The 21,671-nt window shown below is 47.6% G+C and overlaps 1 protein-coding gene across 1 annotated transcript in view; it reads left to right on the forward strand.

The window, feature by feature from the left end:
* The window catches only part of LOC140426717 (uncharacterized), a 719,260-nt gene that overhangs the window by 335,749 nt on the left and 361,840 nt on the right, over nucleotides 1-21,671 (forward strand). The gene's annotated exons all lie outside the window — the stretch shown is intronic.

Consider the following 21,671-nt stretch of genomic DNA (forward strand, 5'->3'; position numbering starts at 1 on the left):
TGATTCATCCCATACTCCATACAGCTCCTACCTGTGATTCATCCCATACTCCACTCAGCTCCTACCTGTGATTCATCCCATACTCCACACAGCTCCTATCTGTGATTCATCCCATACTCCACACAGCTCCTACCTGTGATTCATTCCGTACTCCATACAGCTCCTAACTGTGATTCATCCCGTACTCCACACAGCTCCTATCTGTGATTCCTTCCGTACTGCACACAGCTCCTACCTGTGATTCATACCGTACTCCATACAGCTCCTAACTGTGATTCATCCCGTACTCCACACAGCTCCTATCTGTGATTTTTTCCGTACTCCACACAGCTCCTATCTGTGATTCATTCCGTACTCCATACAGCTCCTACCTGTGATTCATCCCATCCTCAACACAGCTCCTACCTGTGACTCATCCCATACTCCACACAGCTCCTACCTGTGATTCATTCCGTAATCCATACAGCTCCTAACTGTGATTGATCCCGTACTCCACACAGCTCCTATCTGTGATTCCTTCTGTACTCCACACAGCTCCTATCTGTGATTCATTCCGTACTCCACACAGCTCCGATCTGTGACTCATCCCATACTCCACACAGTTTGTATCTGTGATTCATCCCATGCTCCATACAGCTCCTATCTGTGACTCATCCCATACACCACACAGTTCCTATCTGTGATTCATTCCGTACTCCATACAGCTCCTATCTGTGACTCATCCGATAGTTCACACAGTTCCTACCTTTGATTCATCCCATACTCCATACAGCTCCTACCTGAGATTCATCCCATACTCCATACAGCTCCTATCTGTGACTCATCCCATACACCACACAGCTCCTCCCTGTGATTCATCCCATACTCCACACAGCTCCTATCTGTGATTCATTCCGTACTCCATACAGCTCCTATCTGTGACTCATCCCTTACTCCACACAGCTCCTACCTGTGATTCATCCCATACTCCACACAGCTGCTACCTGTGATTCATCCCATACTCCACACAGCTCCTCCCTGTGATTCATCCCATACTGCACACAGCTCCTATCTGTGATTCATCCCATATTCCACACAGCTCCTACCTGTGATTCTTTCCGTACTCGACACAGCTCCTATCTGTGATTCATTGCGTACTCCATACAGCTCCTACCTGTGATTCATCCCATACTCCACACAGCTCCTACCTGTGACTCAACCCATACTCCATACAGCTCCTACCTGTGATTCATCCCATACTCCATACAGTTCCTATCTGTGATTCATCCCATACTCCATACAGCTCCTACCTGTGATTCATCCCATACTTCACACAGCTCCTATCTGTGATTCATGCCATACTCCACACAGCTCCTATCTGTGATTCATCCCATGCTCCATACAGCTCCTACCAGTGATTCATCCCATACTCCATACAGCTCCTATCTGTGACTCATCCCATACTCCATACAGCTCCTACCTGTGATTCATCCCTACTCCATACAGCTCCTATCTGTGATTCATCCCATACTCCACACAGCTCCTATCTGTGATTCATCCCATACTCCATACAGCTCCTACCTGTGATTCATCCCATACTCCATACAGCTCCTATCTGTGATTCATCCCATACTCCACACAGCTCCTATCTGTGATTCATCCCATACTCCATACAGCTCCTACCTGTGATTCATCCCATACTCCATACAGCTCCTATCTGTGACTCATCCCATACTCCATCCAGCTCCTACCTGTGATTCATCCCAACCTCCATACAGCTCCTACCTGTGATTCTTCCCATACTCCACACAGCTCCTATCTGTGATTCATCCCATACTCCACACAGCTCCTACCTGTGATTCTTCCCATACTCCATACAGCTCCTATCTGTGATGAATCCCATACTCCACACAGCTCCTACCTGTGATTCATCCCATACTCCACACAGCTGCTACCTGTGATTCATCCCATACTCCATACAGCTCCTGTCTGTGATTCATCCCATACTCCACACAGCTCCTATCTGTGATTCATCCCATACTGCACACAGCTCCTACCTGTGATTCATCCCATACTCCACACAGCTCCTATCTGTGATTCATCCCATACTCCACACAGCTCCTACCTGTGATTCATTCCGTACTCCATACAGCTCCTAACTGTGATTCATCCCGTACTCCACACAGCTCCTATCTGTGATTCCTTCCGTACTCCACACAGCTCCTATCTGTGATTCATTCCGTACTCCACACAGCTCCTATCTGTGACTCATCCCATACTCCACACAGTTCGTATCTGTGATTCATCCCATGCTCCATACAGCTCCTATCTGTGACTCACCCCATACTCCACACAGCTCCTATCTGTGACTAATCACATACTCCACACAGCTCCTACCTGTGATTCATCCCATACTCCATACAGCTCCTACCTGAGATTCATCCCATACTCCATACAGCTCCTATCTGTGACTCATCCCATACCCCACACAACTCATACCTGTGCTTCATCCCATACTCCACACAGCTCCTACCTGTGATTCATCCCATACTCCATAGAGCTCCTATCTGTGATTCATCCCATACTCCACACAACTCCTACCTGTGATTCATCCCATACTCCACACAGCTCCTACCTGTGATTCATCCCATACACCACACAGCTCCTATCTGTGATTCATCCCATACTCCACACAGCTCCTACCTGTGATTCATATCGTACTCCATACAGCTCTTAACTGTGATTCATCCCGGACTCCACACAGCTCCTATCTGCGATTCTTTCCGTACTCCACACAGCTCCTATCTGTGATTCATTCCGTACTCCATTCAGCTCCTACCTGTGATTCATCCCATACTCAACACAGCTCCTACCTGTGACTCATCCCATACTCCATACAGCTCCTATCTGTGATTCATCCCATACTCCATACAGCTCCTACCTGTGATTCATCCCATACTCCACTCAGCTCCTACCTGTGATTCATCCCATACTCCACACAGCTCCTATCTGTGATTCATCCCATACTCCACACAGCTCCTACCTGTGATTCATTCCGTACTCCATACAGCTCCTAACTGTGACTCATCCCGTACTCCACACAGCTCCTATCTGTGATTCCTTCCGTACTGCACACAGCTCCTACCTGTGATTCATACCGTACTCCATACAGCTCCTAACTGTGATTCATCCCGTACTCCACACAGCTCCTATCTGTGATTTTTTCCGTACTCCACACAGCTCCTATCTGTGATTCATTCCGTACTCCATACAGCTCCTACCTGTGATTCATCCCATCCTCAACACAGCTCCTACCTGTGACTCATCCCATACTCCATACAGCTCCTACCTGTGATTCATCCCATACTCCACACAGCTCCTATCTGTGATTCATCCCATACTCCACACAGTTCGCATCTGTGATTCATCCCATGCTCCATACAGCTCCTATCTGTGACTCATCCCATGCTCCATACAGCTCCTGTCTGTGATTCATCCCATACTCCACACAGCTCCTATCTGTGATTCATCCCATACTGCACACAGCTCCTACCTGTGATTCATCCCATACTCCACACAGCTCCTGTCTGTGATTCATCCCATACTCCACACAGCTCCTACCTGTGATTCATTCCGTACTCCATACAGCTCCTAACTGTGATTCATCCCATACTCCACACAGCTCCTATCTGTGATTCATCCCATACTCCATACAGCTCCTACCTGTGATTCATCCCATACTCCATACAGCTGCTATCTGTGACTCATCCCATACTCCATCCAGCTGCTATCTGTGATTCATCCCATACTCCACACAGCTCCTACCTGTGATTCATCCCATACTCCATACAGCTCCTACCTGAGATTCATCCCATACTCCATACAGTTCCTATCTCTGACTCATCCCATACCCCACACAACTCCTACCTGTGATTCATCCCATACTCCACACAGCTCCTACCTGTGATTCATCCCATACTCCATACAGCTCCTACCTGAGATTCATCCCATACTCCATAGAGCTCCTATCTATGATTCATCCCATACTCCACACAGCTCCAATCTGTGATTCATCCCATACTCCACGCAGCTCCTATCTGTGATTCATCCCATACTCCACACAGCTCCTACCTGTGATTCATTCCGTACTCCATACTGGTCCGAACTGTGATTCATCCCGTACTCCACACAGCTCCTATCTGTGATTCTTTCCGTACTCCACACAGCTCCTATCTGTGATTCATTCCGTACTCAACACAGCTCCTACCTGTGACTCATCCCGTACTCAACACAGTTCCTACCTGTGACTCATCCCATACTGCATACAGCTCCTACCTGTGATTCATCCCATACTCCATACAGCTCCTACCTGTGATTCATCCCATACTCCACACAGCTCCTACCTGTGATTCATCCCATACTCCACACAGCTCCTATCTGTGATTCATCCCATACTCCACACAGCTCCTATCTGTGATTCATCCCATACTCCATACAGCTCCTATCTGTGATTCATCCCATACTCCACACAGCTCCTATCTGTGATTCATCCCATACTCCATACAGCTCCTACCTGTGATTCATCCCATACTCCATACAGCTCCTATCTGTGACTCATCCGATACTCTACACAGCTCCTACCTGTGATTCATCCCATACTCCACACAGCTCATACCAGTGATTCATCCCATACTCCACACAGCTCCTACCTGTGATTCATCCCATACTCCACACAGCTCCTATCTGTGATTCATCCCATACTCCATACAGCTCCTGTCTGTGATTCATCCCATACTCTATACTGCTCCTATCTGTGATTTATCCCATACTGCACACAGCTCGTACCTGTGATTCATCCCATACTCCACACAGCCCCTATCTGTGATTCATCCCATACTCCACACAGCTCCTACCTGTGATTCATTCCGTAATCCATACAGCTCCTATCTGTGATTCCTTCTGTACTCCACACAGCTCCTATCTGTGATTCATTCCGTACTCCACAGAGCTCCTATCTGTGACTCATTCGATACTCCACACAGTTTGTATCTGTGATTCATCCCATGCTCCATACAGCTCCTATCTGTGACTCATCCCATACACCACACAGTTCCTATCTGTGATTCATTCCGTACTCCATACAGCTCCTATCTGTGACTCATCCGATAGTCCACACAGTTCCTACCTGTGATTCATCCCATACTCCATACAGCTCCTACCTGAGATTCATCCCATACTCCATACAGCTCCTATCTGTGACTCATCCCATACGCCTCACAGCTCCTACCTGTGATTCATCCCATACTCCACACAGCTCCTATCTGTGATTCATTCCGTACTCCGTACAGCTCCTATCTGTGACTCATCCCATACTCCACACAGCTCCTACCTGTGATTCATCCCATACTCCACACAGCTCCTACCTGTGATTCATCCCATACTCCACACAGCTCCTCCCTGTGATTCATCCCATACTCCACACTGCTCCTATCTGTGATTCATCTCATATTCCACACAGCTCCTACCTGTGATTCTTTCCGTACTCGACACAGCTCCTATCTGTGATTCATTCCGTACTCCATACAGCTCCTACCTGTGATTCATCCCGTACTACACACAGCTCCTACCTGTGACTCATCCCATACTCCATACAGCTCCTACCTGTGATTCATCCCATACTCCATACAGTTCCTATCTGTGATTCATCCCATACTCCATACAGCTCCTACCTGTGATTCATCCCATACTCCACACAGCTCCTATCTGTGATTCATCCCATACTCCACACAGCTCCTATCTGTGATACATCCCATACTCCATACAGCTCCTACCAGTGATTCATCCCATATCCATACAGCTCCTATCTGTGACTCATCCCATACTCCATACAGCTCCTACCTGTGATTCATCCCTACTCCATACAGCTCCTATCTGTGATTCATCCCATACTCCACACAGCTCCTATCTGTGATTCATCCCATACTCCATACAGCTCCTACCTGTGATTCATCCCAGACTCCATACAGCTCCTATCTGTGACTCATCCCATACTCCATCCAGCTCCTACCTGTGATTTATCCCATACACCATACAGCTCCTACCTGTGATTCTTCCCATACTCCACACAGCTCCTATCTGTGATTCATCCCATACTCCACACTGCTCCTACCTGTGATTCATCCCATACTCCATACAGCTGCTATCTGTGATGAATCCCATACTCCACACAGCTCCTACCTGTGATTCATCCCATACTCCACACAGCTCCTACCTGTGATTCATCCCATACTCCACACAGCTCCTACCTGTGATTCATCCCATACTCCACACAGCTCCTACCTGTGATTCATCCCATACTCCATACAGCTCCTATCTGTGACTAATCACATACTCCACACAGCTCCTACCTGTGATTCATCCCATACTCCATACATCTCCTACCTGAGATTCATCCCATACTCCATACAGCTCCTACCTGTGACTCATCCCATACCCCACACAGCTCATACCTGTGATTCATCCCATACTCCACACAGCTCCTACCTGTGATTCATCCCATACTCCATACAGCTCCTACCTGAGATTCATCCCATACTCCATACAGCTCCTATCTGTGACTCATCCCATACCCCACACAGCTCCTACCTGTGATTCATCCCATACTCCACACAGCTCCTACCTGTGATTCATCCGATACTCCATAGAGCTCCTATCTGTGATTCATCCCATACTCCACACAGCTCCAATCTGTGATTCATCCCATACTCCACACAGCTCCTATCTGTGATTCATCCCATACTCCACACAGCTCCTACCTGTGATTCATTCCGTACTCCATACAGCTCCTAACTGTGATTCATCCCGTACTCCACACAGCTCCTATCTGTGATTCTTTCTGTACTCCACACAGCTCCTATCTGTGATTCATTCCGTACTCCATACAGCTCCTACCTGTGATTCATCCCATACTCAACACAGCTCCTACCTGTGACTCATCCCATACTGCATACAGCTCCTACCTGTGATTCATCCCATACTCCATACAGCTCCTATCTGTGATTCATCCCATACTCCATACAGCTCCTACCTGTGATTCATCCCATACTCCACACAGCTCCTATCTGTGATTCATCCCATACTCCACACAGCTCCTATCTGTGATTCATCCCATCCTCCACACAGCTCCTATCTGTCATTCATCCCATACTCCACACAGCTCCTATCTGTGATTCATCCCATACTCCATACAGCTCCTACCTGTGATTCATCCCATACTCCATACAGCTCCTATCTGCGACTCATCCGATACTCCACACAGCTCCTACCTGTGATTCATCCCATACTCCACACAGCTCATACCAGTGATTCATCCCATACTCCACACAGCTCCTACCTGTGATTCATCCCATACTCCACACAGCTCCTATCTGTGATTCATCCCATACTCCACACAGCTCCTATCTGTGATTCATCCCATACTCCATACTGCTCCTATCTGTGATTTATCCCATACTGCACACAGCTCCTACCTGTGATTCATCCCATACTCCACACAGCCCCTATCTGTGATTCATCCCATACTCCACACAGCTCCTACCTGTGATTCATTCCGTAATCCATACAGCTCCTAACTGTGATTGATCCCGTACTCCATACAGCTCCTATCTGTGATTCCTTCTGTACTCCACACAGCTCCTATCTGTGATTCATTCCGTACTCCACACAGCTCCTATCTGTGACTCATCCCATACTCCACACAGTTCGTATCTGTGATTCATCCCATGCTCCATACAACTCCTACCTGTGACTCATCCCATACACCACACAGTTCCTATCTGTGATTCATTCCGTACTCCATACAGCTCCTATCTGTGACTCATCCGATAGTCCACACAGTTCCTACCTGTGATTCATCCCATACTCCATACAGCTGCTACCTGAGATTCATCCCATACTCCATACAGCTCCTATCTGTGACTCATCCCATACACCACACAGCTCCTACCTGTGATTCATCCCATACTCCACACAGCTCCTATCTGTGATTCATCCCATACTCCATACAGCTCCTACCTGTGATTCATCCCATACTCCACACAGCTCCTATCTGTGATTCATCCCATACTCCACACAGCTCCTATCTGTGATTCATCCCATACTCCATTCAGCTCATCCCAGTGATTCATCCCATACTCCATACAGCTCCTATCTGTGACTCATCCCATACTCCATACAGCTCCTACCTGTGATTCATCCCTACTCCATACAGCTCCTGTCTGTGATTCAACCCATACTGCACACAGCTCCTACCTGTGATTCATCCCATACTCCACACAGCTCCTATCTGTGATTCATCCCATACTCCACATAGCTCCTACCTGTGATTCATTCCGTACTCCATACAGCTCCTAACTGTGATTCATCCCGTACTCCAGACAGCTCCTATCTGTGATTCCTTCCGTACTCCACACAGCTCCTATCTGTGATTCATTCCGTACTCCACACAGCTCCTATCTGTGATTCCTTCTGTACTCCACACAGCTCCTATCTGTGATTCATTCCGTACTCCACAGAGCTCCTATCTGTGACTCATTCGATACTCCACACAGTTCGTATCTGTGATTCATCCCATGCTCCATACAGCTCCTATCTGTGACTCATCCCATACACCACACAGTTCCTATCTGTGATTCATTCCGTACTCCATACAGCTCCTATCTGTGACTCATCCGATAGTCCACACAGTTCCTACCTGTGATTCATCCCATACTCCATACAGCTCCTACCTGAGATTCATCCCATACTCCATACAGCTCCTATCTGTGATTCTTTCCGTACTCGACACAGCTCCTATCTGAGATTCATTCCGTACTCCATACAGCTCCTACCTGTGATTCATCCCGTACTCCACACAGCTCCTACCTGTGACTCATCCCATACTCCATACAGCTCCTACCTGTGATTCATCCCATACGCCTCACAGCTCCTACCTGTGATTCATCGCATACTCCACACAGCTCCTACCTGTGATTCATCCCATACTCCACACAGCTCCTCCCTGTGATTCTTTCCGTACTCGACACAGCTCCTATCTGAGATTCATTCCGTACTCCATACAGCTCCTACCTGTGATTCATCCCGTACTCCACACAGCTCCTACCTGTGACTCATCCCATACTCCATACAGCTCCTACCTGTGATTCATCCCATACTCCATACAGTTCCTATCTGTGATTCATCCCATACTCCACACAGCTCCTATCTGTGATACATCCCATACTCCATACAGCTCCTACCAGTGATTCATCCCATATCCATACAGCTCCTATCTGTGACTCATCCCATACTCCATACAGCTCCTACCTGTGATTCATCCCTACTCCATACAGCTCCTATCTGTGATTCATCCCATACTCCACATAGCTCCTATCTGTGATTCATCCCATACTCCATACAGCTCCTACCTGTGATTCATCCCAGACTCCATACAGCTCCTATCTGTGACTCATCCCATACTCCATCCAGCTCCTACCTGTGATTCATCCCATACACCATACAGCTCCTACCTGTGATTCTTCCCATACTCCACACAGCTCCTATCTGTGATTCATCCCATACTCCACACAGCTCCTACCTGTGATTCATCCCATACTCCATACAGCTCCTATCTGTGATGAATCCCATACTCCACACAGCTCCTACCTGTGATTCATCCCATACTCCACACAGCTCCGACCTGTGATTCATCCCATACTCCACACAGCTCCTACCTGTGATTCATCCCATACTCCACACAGCTCCTATCTGTGACTAATCACATACTCCACACAGCTCCTACCTGTGATTCATCCCATACTCCATACATCTCCTACCTGAGATTCATCCCATACTCCATACAGCTCCTACCTGTGACTCATCCCATACCCCACACAGCTCATACCTGTGATTCATCCCATACTCCACACAGCTCCTACCTGTGATTCATCCCATACTCCATACAGCTCCTACCTGAGATTCATCCCATACTCCATACAGCTCCTATCTGTGACTCATCCCATACCCCACACAGCTCCTACCTGTGATTCATCCCATACTCCACACAGCTCCTACCTGTGATTCATCCCATACTCCATAGAGCTCCTATCTGTGATTCATCCCATACTCCACACAGCTCCAATCTGTGATTCACCCCATACTCCACACAGCTCCTATCTGTGATTCATCCCATACTCCACACAGCTCCTACCTGTGATTCATTCCGTACTCCATACAGCTCCTAACTGTGATTCATCCCGTACTCCACACAGCTCCTATCTGTGATTCTTTCTGTACTCCACACAGCTCCTATCTGTGATTCATTCCGTACTCCATACAGCTCCTACCTGTGATTCATCCCATACTCAACACAGCTCCTACCTGTGACTCATCCCATACTGCATACAGCTCCTACCTGTGATTCATCCCATACTCCATACAGCTCCTATCTGTGATTCATCCCATACTCCATACAGCTCCTACCTGTGATTCATCCCATACTCCACACAGCTCCTATCTGTGATTCATCCCATACTCCACACAGCTCCTATCTGTGATTCATCCCATCCTCCACACAGCTCCTATCTGTCATTCATCCCATACTCCACACAGCTCCTATCTGTGATTCATCCCATACTCCATACAGCTCCTACCTGTGATTCATCCCATACTCCATACAGCTCCTATCTGCGACTCATCCGATACTCCACACAGCTCCTACCTGTGATTCATCCCATACTCCACACAGCTCATACCAGTGATTCATCCCATACTCCACACAGCTCCTACCTGTGATTCATCCCATACTCCACACAGCTCCTATCTGTGATTCATCCCATACTCCATACAGCTCCTGTCTGTGATTCATCCCATACTCCATACTGCTCCTATCTGTGATTTATCCCATACTGCACACAGCTCCTACCTGTGATTCATCCCATACTCCACACAGCCCCTATCTGTGATTCATCCCATACTCCACACACCTCCTACCTGTGATTCATTCCGTAATCCATACAGCTCCTAACTGTGATTGATCCCGTACTCCATACAGCTCCTATCTGTGATTCCTTCTGTACTCCACACAGCTCCTATCTGTGATTCATTCCGTACTCCACACAGCTCCTATCTGTGACTCATCCCATACTCCACACAGTTCGTATCTGTGATTCATCCCATGCTCCATACAACTCCTACCTGTGACTCATCCCATACACCACACAGTTCCTATCTGTGATTCATTCCGTACTCCATACAGCTCCTATCTGTGACTCATCCGATAGTCCACACAGTTCCTACCTGTGATTCATCCCATACTCCATACAGCTCCTACCTGAGATTCATCCCATACTCCATACAGCTCCTATCTGTGACTCATCCCATACACCACACAGCTCCTACCTGTGATTCATCCCATACTCCACACAGCTCCTATCTGTGATTAATCCCATACTCCATACAGCTCCTACCTGTGATTCATCCCATACTCCACACAGCTCCTATCTGTGATTCATCCCATACTCCACACAGCTCCTATCTGTGATTCATCCCATACTCCATTCAGTTCATCCCAGTGATTCATCCCATACTCCATACAGCTCCTATCTGTGATTCATCCCATACTCCATACAGCTCCTACCTGTGATTCATCCCTACTCCAGACTGCTCCTATCTGTGATTCATCCCATACTGCACACAGCTCCTACCTGTGATTCATCCCATACTCCACACAGCTCCTATCTGTGATTCATCCCATACTCCACACAGCTCCTACCTGTGATTCATTCCGTACTCCATACAGCTCCTAACTGTGATTCATCCCGTACTCCAGACAGCTCCTATCTGTGATTCCTTCCGTACTCCACACAGCTCCTATCTGTGATTCATTTCGTACTCCACACAGCTCCTATCTGTGATTCCTTCTGTACTCCACACAGCTCCTATCTGTGATTCATTCCGTACTCCACAGAGCTCCTATCTGTGACGCATTCGATACTCCACACAGTTCGTATCTGTGATTCATCCCATGCTCCATACAGCTCCTATCTGTGACTCATCCGATAGTCCACACAGTTCCTACCTGTGATTCATCCCATACTCCATACAGCTCCTACCTGAGATTCATCCCATACTCCATACAGTTCCTATCTGTGACTCATCCCATACGCCTCACAGCTCCTACCTGTGATTCATCCCATACTCCACACAGCTCCTATCTGTGATTCATTCCGTACTCCATACAGCTCCTATCTGTGACTCATCCCATACTCCACACAGCTCCTACCTGTGATTCATCGCATACTCCACACAGCTACTACCTGTGATTCATCCCATACTCCACACAGCTCCTCCCTGTGATTCATCCCATACTCCACACAGCTCCTATCTGTGATTCATCTCATATTCCACACAGCTCCTACCTGTGATTCTTTCCGTACTCGACACAGCTCCTATCTGTGATTCATTCCGTACTCCATACAGCTCCTACCTGTGATTCATCCCGTACTCCACACAGCTCCTACCTGTGACTCATCCGATAGTCCACACAGTTCCTACCTGTGATTCATCCCATACTCCATACAGCTCCTACCTGAGATTCATCCCATACTCCATACAGTTCCTATCTGTGACTCATCCCATACGCCTCACAGCTCCTACCTGTGATTCATCCCATACTCCACACAGCTCCTATCTGTGATTCATTCCGTACTCCATACAGCTCCTATCTGTGACTCATCCCATACTCCACACAGCTCCTACCTGTGATTCATCGCATACTCCACACAGCTACTACCTGTGATTCATCCCATACTCCACACAGCTCCTCCCTGTGATTCATCCCATACTCCACACAGCTCCTATCTGTGATTCATCTCATATTCCACACAGCTCCTACCTGTGATTCTTTCCATATCCATGCAGCTCCTATCTGTGACTCATCCCATACTCCATACAGCTCCTACCTGTGATTCATCCCTACTCCATACAGCTCCTATCTGTGATTCATCCCATACTCCACACAGCTCCTATCTGTGATTCATCCCATACTCCATACAGCTCCTACCTGTGATTCATCCCAGACTCCATACAGCTCCTATCTGTGACTCATCCCATACTCCATCCAGCTCCTACCGGTGATTCATCCCATACACCATACAGCTCCTACCTGTGATTCTTCCCATACTCCACACAGCTCCTATCTGTGATTCATCCCATACTCCGCACAGCTCCTACCTGTGATTCATCCCATACTCCATACAGCTCCTATCTGTGATGAATCCCATACTCCACACAGCTCCTACCTGTGATTCATCCCATACTCCACACAGCTCCTACCTGTGATTCATCCCATACTCCATTCAGCTCATCCCAGTGATTCATCCCATACTCCATACAGCTCCTATCTGTGACTCATCCCATACTCCATACAGCTCCTACCTGTGATTCATCCCTACTCCATACAGCTCCTATCTGTGATTCATCCCATACTGCACACAGCTCCTACCTGTGATTCATCCCATACTCCACACAGCTCCTATCTGTGATTCATCCCATACTCCACACAGCTCCTACCTGTGATTCATTCCGTACTCCATACAGCTCCTAACTGTGATTCATCCCGTACTCCAGACAGCTCCTATCTGTGATTCCTTCCGTACTCCACACAGCTCCTATCTGTGATTCATTCCGTACTCCACACAGCTCCTATCTGTGATTCCTTCTGTACTCCACACAGCTCCTATCTGTGATTCATTCCGTACTCCACAGAGCTCCTATCTGTGACTCATTCGATACTCCACACAGTTCGTATCTGTGATTCATCCCATGCTCCATACAGCTCCTATCTGTGACTCATCCCATACACCACACAGTTCCTATCTGTGATTCATTCCGTACTCCATACAGCTCCTATCTGTGACTCATCCGATAGTCCACACAGTTCCTACCTGTGATTCATCCCATACTCCATACAGCTCCTACCTGAGATTCATCCCATACTCCATACAGCTCCTATCTGTGACTCATCCCATACGCCTCACAGCTCCTACCTGTGATTCATCCCATACTCCACACAGCTCCTATCTGTGATTCATTCCGTACTCCATACAGCTCCTATCTGTGACTCATCCCATACTCCACACAGCTCCTACCTGTGATTCATCGCATACTCCACACAGCTCCTACCTGTGATTCATCCCATACTCCACACAGCTCCTCCCTGTGATTCATCCCATACTCCACACAGCTCCTATCTGTGATTCATCTCATATTCCACACAGCTCCTACCTGTGATTCTTTCCGTACTCGACACAGCTCCTATCTGTGATTCATTCCGTACTCCATACAGCTCCTACCTGTGATTCATCCCGTACTCCACACAGCTCCTACCTGTGACTCATCCCATACTCCATACAGCTCCTACCTGTGATTCATCCCATACTCCATACAGTTCCTATCTGTGATTCATCCCATACTCCACACAGCTCCTATCTGTGATACATCCCATACTCCATACAGCTCCTACCAGTGATTCATCCCATATCCATACAGCTCATATCTGTGACTCATCCCATACTCCATACAGCTCCTACCTGTGATTCATCCCTACTCCATACAGCTCCTATCTGTGATTCATCCCATACTCCACACAGCTCCTATCTGTGATTCATCCCATACTCCATACAGCTCCTACCTGTGATTCATCCCAGACTCCATACAGCTCCTATCTGTGACTCATCCCATACTCCATCCAGCTCCTACCTGTGATTCATCCCATACACCCTACAGCTCCTACCTGTGATTCTTCCCATACTCCACACAGCTCCTATCTGTGATTCATCCCATACTCCACACAGCTCCTACCTGTGATTCATCCCATACTCCATACAGCTCCTATCTGTGATGAATCCCATACTCCACACAGCTCCTACCTGTGATTCATCCCATACTCCACACAGCTCCTACCTGTGATTCATCCCATACTCCACACAGCTCCTACCTGTGAGTCATCCCATACTCCACACAGCTCCTATCTGTGACTAATCACATACTCCACACAGCTCCTACCTGTGATTCATCCCATACTCCATACATCTCCTACCTGAGATTCATACCATACTCCATACAGCTCCTACCTGTGACTCATCCCATACCTCACACACCTCATACCTGTGATTCATCCCATACTCCACACAGCTCCTACCTGTGATTCATCCCATACTCCATACAGCTCCTACCTGAGATTCATCCCATACTCCATACAGCTCCTATCTGTGACTCATCCCATACCCCACACAGCTCCTACCTGTGATTCATCCCATACTCCACACAGCTCCTACCTGTGATTCATCCCATACTCCATAGAGCTCCTATCTGTGATTCATCCCATACTCCACACAGCTCCAATCTGTGATTCATCCCATACTCCACACAGCTCCTATCTGTGATTCATCCCATACTCCACACAGCTCCTACCTGTGATTCATTCCGTACTCCATACAGCTCCTAACTGTGATTCATCCCGTACTCCACACAGCTCCTATCTGTGATTCTTTCTGTACTCCACACAGCTCCTATCTGTGATTCATTCCGTACTCCATACAGCTCCTACCTGTGATTCATCCCATACTCAACACAGCTCCTACCTGTGACTCATCCTATACTGCATACAGCTCCTACCTGTGATTCATCCCATACTCCATACAGCTCCTATCTGTGATTCATCCCATACTCCATACAGCTCCTACCTGTGATTCATCCCATACTCCACACAGCTCCTATCTGTGATTCATCCCATACTCCACACAGCTCCTATCTGTGATTCATCCCATACTCCACACAGCTCCTATCTGTGATTCATCCCATACTCCATACAGCTCCTACCTGTGATTCATCCCATACTCCATACAGCTCCTATCTGTCATTCATCCCATACTCCACACAGCTCCTATCTGTGATTCATCCCATACTCCATACAGCTCCTACCTGTGATTCATCCCATACTCCATACAGCTCCTATCTGTGACTCATCCGATACTCCACACAGCTCCTACCTGTGATTCATCCCATACTCCACACAGCTCCTATCTGTCATTCATCCCATACTCCACACAGCTCCTATCTGTGATTCATCCCATACTCCATACAGCTCCTACCTGTGATTCATCCCATACTCCATACAGCTCCTATCTGTGACTCATCCGATACTCCACACAGCTCCTACCTGTGATTCATCCCATACTCCACACAGCTCATACCAGTGATTCATCCCATACTCCACACAGCTCCTACCTGTGATTCATCCCATACTCCACACAGCTCCTATCTGTGATTCATCCCATACTCCATACAGCTCCTGTCTGTGATTCATCCCATACTCCATACTGCTCCTATCTGTGATTTATCCCATACTGCACACAGCTCCTACCTGTGATTCATCCCATACTCCACACAGCCCCTATCTGTGATTCATCCCATACTCCACACAGCTCCTACCTGTGATTCATTCCGTAATCCATACAGCTCCTAACTGTGATTGATCCCGTACTCCATACTGCTCCTATCTGTGATTCCTTCTGTACTCCACACAGCTCCTATCTGTGATTCATTCCGTACTCCACACAGCTCCTATCTGTGACTCATCCCATACTCCACACAGCTCCTATCTGTGATTCATCCCATACTCCATACAGCTCCTACCTGTGATTCTTCCCATACTCCACACAGCTCCTATCTGTGATTCATCCCATACTCCACACAGCTCCTACCTGTGATTCATCCCATACTCCATACAGCTCCTATCTGTGATGAATCCCATACTCCACACAGCTCCTACCTGTGATTCATCCCATACTCCACACAGCTCCTACCTGTGATTCATCCCATACTCCACACAGCTCCTACCTGTGATTCATCCCATACTCCACACAGCTCCTACCTGTGATTCATCCCATACTCCACACAGCTCCTACCTGTGAGTCATCCCATACTCCACACAGCTCCTATCTGTGACTAATCACATACTCCACACAGCTCCTACCTGTGATTCATCCCATACTCCATACATCTCCTACCTGAGATTCATACCATACTCCATACAGCTCCTACCTGTGACTCATCCCATACCTCACACACCTCATACCTGTGATTCATCCCATACTTCACACAGCTCCTACCTGTGATTCATCCCATACTCCATACAGCTCCTACCTGAGATTCATCCCATACTCCATACAGCTCCTATCTGTGACTCATCCCATACCCCACACAGCTCCTACCTGTGATTCATCCCATACTCCACACAGCTCCTACCTGTGATTCATCCCATACTCCATAGAGCTCCTATCTGTGATTCATCCCATACTCCACACAGCTCCAATCTGTGATTCATCCCATACTCCACACAGCTCCTATCTGTGATTCATCCCATACTCCACACAGCTCCTACCTGTGATTCATTCCGTACTCCATACAGCTCCTAACTGTGATTCATCCCGTACTCCACACAGCTCCTATCTGTGATTCTTTCTGTACTCCACACAGCTCCTATCTGTGATTCATTCCGTACTCCATACAGCTCCTACCTGTGATTCATCCCATACTCAACACAGCTCCTACCTGTGACTCATCCTATACTGCATACAGCTCCTACCTGTGATTCATCCCATACTCCATACAGCTCCTATCTGTGATTCATCCCATACTCCATACAGCTCCTACCTGTGATTCATCCCATACTCCACACAGCTCCTATCTGTGATTCATCCCATACTCCACACAGCTCCTATCTGTGATTCATCCCATACTCCACACAGCTCCTATCTGTGATTCATCCCATACTCCATACAGCTCCTACCTGTGATTCATCCCATACTCCATACAGCTCCTATCTGTCATTCATCCCATACTCCACACAGCTCCTATCTGTGATTCATCCCATACTCCATACAGCTCCTACCTGTGATTCATCCCATACTCCATACAGCTCCTATCTGTGACTCATCCGATACTCCACACAGCTCCTACCTGTGATTCATCCCATACTCCACACAGCTCCTATCTGTCATTCATCCCATACTCCACACAGCTCCTATCTGTGATTCATCCCATACTCCATACAGCTCCTACCTGTGATTCATCCCATACTCCATACAGCTCCTATCTGTGACTCATCCGATACTCCACACAGCTCCTACCTGTGATTCATCCCATACTCCACACAGCTCATACCAGTGATTCATCCCATACTCCACACAGCTCCTACCTGTGATTCATCCCATACTCCACACAGCTCCTATCTGTGATTCATCCCATACTCCATACAGTTCCTGTCTGTGATTCATCCCATACTCCATACTGCTCCTATCTGTGATTTATCCCATACTGCACACAGCTCCTACCTGTGATTCATCCCATACTCCACACAGCCCCTATCTGTGATTCATCCCATACTCCACACAGCTCCTACCTGTGATTCATTCCGTAATCCATACAGCTCCTAACTGTGATTGATCCCGTACTCCATACTGCTCCTATCTGTGATTCCTTCTGTACTCCACACAGCTCATATCTGTGATTCATTCCGTACTCCACACAGCTCCTATCTGTGACTCATCCCATACTCCACACAGCTCCTATCTGTGATTCATCCCATACTCCATACAGCTCCTACCTGTGATTCTTCCCATACTCCACACAGCTCCTATCTGTGATTCATCCCATACTCCACACAGCTCCTACCTGTGATTCATCCCATACTCCACACAGCTCCTATCTGTGATGAATCCCATACTCCACACAGCTCCTACCTGTGATTCATCCCATACTCCACACAGCTCCTACCTGTGATTCATCCCATACTCCACACAGCTCCTACCTGTGATTCATCCCATACTCCACACAGCTCCTATCTGTGACTAATCACATACTCCACACAGCTCCTACCTGTGATTCATCCCATACTCCATACATCTCCTACCTGAGATTCATCCCATACTCCATACAGCTCCTACCTGTGACTCATCCCATACCCCACACAGCTCATACCTGTGATTCATCCCATACTCCATACAGCTCCTACCTGTGATTCATCCCATATTCCATACAGCTCCTACCTGAGATTCATCCCATACTCCATACAGCTCCTATCTGTGACTCATCCCATACCCCACACAGCTCCTACCTGTGATTCATCCCATACTCCACACAGCTCCTACCTGTGATTCATCCGATACTCCATAGAGCTCCTATCTGTGATTCATCCCATACTCCACACAGCTCCAATCTGTGATTCATCCCATACTCCACACAGCTCCTATCTGTGATTCATCCCATACTCCACACAGCTCCTACCTGTGATTCATTCCGTACTCCATACAGCTCCTAACTGTGATTCATCCCGTACACCACACAGCTCCTATCTGTGATTCTTTCCGTACTCCACACAGCTCCTACCTGTGATTCATCCCATACTCAACACAGCTCCTACCTGTGACTCATCCCATACTGCATACAGCTCCTACCTGTGATTCATCCCATACTCCATACAGCTCCTATCTGTGATTCATCCCATACTCCATACAGCTCCTACCTGTGATTCATCCCATACTCCACACAGCTCCTATCTGTGATTCATCCCATACTCCACACAGCTCCTATCTGTGATTCATCCCATCCTCCACACAGCTCCTATCTGTCATTCATCCCATACTCCACACAGCTCCTATCTGTGATTCATCCCATACTCCATACAGCTCCTACCTGTGATTCATCCCATACTCCATACAGCTCCTATCTGCGACTCATCCGATACTCCACACAGCTCCTACCTGTGATTCATCCCATACTCCACACAGCTCATACCAGTGATTCATCCCATACTCCACACAGCTCCTACCTGTGATTCATCCCATACTCCACACAGCTCCTATCTGTGATTCATCCCATACTCCATACAGCTCCTGTCTGTGATTCATCCCATACTCCATACTGCTCCTATCTGTGATTTATCCCATACTGCACACAGCTCCTACCTGTGATTCATCCCATACTCCACACAGCCCCTATCTGTGATTCATCCCATACTCCACACAGCTCCTACCTGTGATTCATTCCGTAATCCATACAGCTCCTAACTGTGATTGATCCCGTACTCCATACAGCTCCTATCTGTGATTCCTTCTGTACTCCACACAGCTCCTATCTGTGATTCATTCCGTACTCCGCACAGCTCCTATCTGTGACTCATCCCATACTCCACACAGTTCGTATCTGTGATTCATCCCATGCTCCATACAACTCCTACCTGTGACTCATCCCATACACCACACAGTTCCTATCTGTGATTCATTCCGTACTCCATCCAGCTCCTATCTGTGACTCATCCGATAGTCCACACAGTTCCTACCTGTGATTCATCCCATACTCCATACAGCTCCTACCTGAGATTCATCCCATACTCCATACAGCTCCTATCTGTGACTCATCCCATACACCACACAGCTCCTACCTGTGATTCATCCCATACTCCACACAGCTCCTATCTGTGATTCATCCCATACTCCATACAGCTCCTACCTGTGATTCATCCCATACTCCACACAGCTCCTATCTGTGATTCATCCCATACTCCACACAGCTCCTATCTGTGATTCATCCCATACTCCATTCAGCTCATCCCAGTGATTCATCCCATACTCCATACAGCTCCTATCTGTGACTCATCCCATACTCCATACAGCTCCTACCTGTGATTCATCCCTACTCCATACAGCTCCTGTCTGTGATTCATCCCATACTGCACACAGCTCCTACCTGTGATTCATCCCATACTCCACACAGCTCCTATCTGTGATTCATCCCATACTCCACATAGCTCCTACCTGTGATTCATTCCATACTCCATACAGCTCCTAACTGTGATTCATCCCGTACTCCAGACAGCTCCTATCTGTGATTCCTTCCGTACTCCACACAGCTCCTATCTGTGATTCATTCCGTACTCCACACAGCTCCTATCTGTGATTCCTTCTGTACTCCACACAGCTCCTATCTGTGATTCATTCCGTACTCCACAGAGCTCCTATCTGTGACTCATTCGATACTCCACACAGTTCGTATCTGTGATTCATCCCATGCTCCATACAGCTCCTATCTGTGACTCATCCCATACACCACACAGTTCCTATCTGTGATTCATTCCGTACTCCATACAGCTCCTATCTGTGACTCATCCGATAGTCCACACAGTTCCTACCTGTGATTCATCCCATACTCCATACAGCTCCTACCTGAGATTCATCCCATACTCCATACAGCTCCTATCTGTGACTCATCCCATACGCCTCACAGCTCCTACCTGTGATTCATCGCATACTCCACACAGCTCCTACCTGTGATTCATCCCATACTCCACACAGCTCCTCCCTGTGATTCATCCCATACTCCACACAGCTCCTATGTGTGATTCATCTCATATTCCACACAGCTCCTACCTGTGATTCTTTCCGTACTCGACACAGCTCCTATCTGAGATTCATTCCGTACTCCATACAGCTCCTACCTGTGATTCATCCCGTACTCCACACAGCTCCTACCTGTGACTCATCCCATACTCCATACAGCTCCTACCTGTGATTCATCCCATACTCCATACAGTT

This window comes from Scyliorhinus torazame, chromosome 7, assembly GCF_047496885.1.
Source record: "Scyliorhinus torazame isolate Kashiwa2021f chromosome 7, sScyTor2.1, whole genome shotgun sequence".
Lineage (NCBI taxonomy): Eukaryota > Metazoa > Chordata > Chondrichthyes > Carcharhiniformes > Scyliorhinidae > Scyliorhinus > Scyliorhinus torazame.